Genomic DNA, 2327 nt, shown 5'->3' on the forward strand with positions numbered 1-2327 from the left:
TATCAAATGCATTGTTTCTATCCTACCAAGAGTTAAAGAGGAGAAAAGATTTGACTCTTATCACTTACCGTTGAATGAGGATAATTTCCATCAGCTCTGGTTTTACATTAACCCAAGAATGTTAGACTTCACCTGCTACATTGCGTCCTCTTTATACAATTAATTCAATAAAAAAGTAATTATGATAATGTGATGAACAACATGCAGCAAAAACCTAAAACATGTGTAATGTATCCAAACTACCATATTTGGCCTAGTCTGAGTTTTTCTACCTAAATCATCACGCATCCTAAACCAGACATTTTATGTAATTCTCCTACCTAGGGGTGCCTGAACTTTGAATTTTGACTTGTTTCCCCCCCCCCCCCACCCCAACAGAGATTGCAGAATTAATCCCGATTAGATAACCCTGACATAAAAACAGATATATAATATGTTTCAGTTTGGTCAATCCAGAAGATTGATTTAGTTGTTTTTGAGCCATTTCTGCAAAGCATTTACTGCATGTTTGCAATTATTATCTTGCTGGAAAATAAATTTTTCCCCAGTTATAGTAGTTCTCTGACATTTAATCAGATTATTATCAGAAATTACCAATATTTGTTCTATAATAAGACTTCCAGGAACTGCTCTGAGTGAACCTGGAAAGTATTCACAGAGTTGCACTTTCTGCACAGAGCTACACTTACACCCAGCACTCAAGTTGAGGGGGGGGCGGCATCCCCCTCCTTACAACAATCTTAAAAATCATCCCCCTTCTTAAATGACCATCCCCCCATACTATCCTCTGTGACATTTCTTTGCTGAATGTGTAGAATTTCTACTATATATTAACAGTAATGACAATATTATTTCCCTTTCAACATTTGGCAGGCTGTTGGCTTACGAGAAGCTTGAGCAAAATAAATAAAATAAAAGAAGTGGGCTAACATGAATATTAAGCTGATCCCAGTAGGATATTAGTCCCCAACTATTTAGGGGCAGCAATAGCCCTGAACTGCTATCACTATAATAGGGTAGAACTGACTGCAGTTCTACTATAAGGTGCTTTGGTCAAGGTCAATGACCGGTATACCTGACATGTAACAACCATACCATGCATATTGCTTTAAGTTAATAGACTATATTAATTAGACTATTAATGCATCAAAAAAAAAAGAAAAAAGAATTCCACCCCCATCCGCCGTTTTTACACAACTAGACTACTTCTTACACCTATAGTCATGTTGCAGCATAGAACAGGGGTCCTCAAGTCCAGTCCTCAAGAGGAACCAATCCTGTAACTTTTAGATGCATCTCTTCCCTAACACATCTGAATCGAAAGGTTCAATCCCCTCATTTTGCCCATCAAAGAAATGGTTATGAGCCACTCATTTGATTCTGGTGTTAAAAAAGGGTTGCATCAAAAAAGTTGCAGGACAGTAGCTCTTGAGGACTGGACTTGAGCACCCCTGATTTTGAATAAACTAAATAACAAAAATCAAACTTTAAAAAGTGAACATTTGTGATGTTTGATAATGCTCCTGCCTTCAATTGTCCTTTATGGATTCATGTTGCTTGTGTTTGAGGTGTTGGTAAAATTATGTGATGTGTTTTTACCCTGTTTTTTTTTTTTTTTTAATCAACCACTAAGAGCCTACAAGGTTTCATAAGCAAGTTCTGCCAGAAAATGCACAACTGAAATGAATAAATAACAGTTTACAGTGGGACTACTATCACAGCTGTAGCTTTAAATAAATTAAGTCTTTAAAAAGTTAATTGTGATTCCCAGTTGATCCACGAGATGGCGCACTTTACAAACTAAACATGTTGCCAAGTCCTTTCTGTGGTGAAAAGCAGCAAAGTGACTACAGAGCAAAACAACTCAGTGATGAACAAGCTGTAATTTCTCCTGTCTGCTAAGAATTGCTCATATGTTATGAGAAAAATACAAAACAAATAATCAACTTAACAAAAATTAAGATAACTGTTTATTTTATCAGCCCCTCCTCAAGAAAGAAAACAAACAGATGGCCAACCATAAATAGAGATACATCTCAAATGCTAAAAATCAAGTGAGTGAATAAAATGAGATAACTCAAATAAAAGGGAAACACACTGATCTCATCAGGCACATTAAGCTGGTTAAACAATTTAAATCTATTAGAACTAAACCATCTAACACAAAAAATAATGAATGAATCAAAAATAAATAAAACACATATTACCTTAACTATTAACAAGAAATAATCAGATCAGCAGATTCAGTCCAAGTAAAATGTATTTATTCATTTTTATTTTTTTTTACAGGTGATCACTACATCTCAAGTTATTTTTTCTTTTACCGG

This window comes from Cyprinodon tularosa, unplaced genomic scaffold (assembly GCF_016077235.1).
Source record: "Cyprinodon tularosa strain WSP-4 unplaced genomic scaffold, ASM1607723v1 ctg540, whole genome shotgun sequence".
NCBI classification, from domain to species: Eukaryota; Metazoa; Chordata; class Actinopteri; order Cyprinodontiformes; family Cyprinodontidae; genus Cyprinodon; species Cyprinodon tularosa.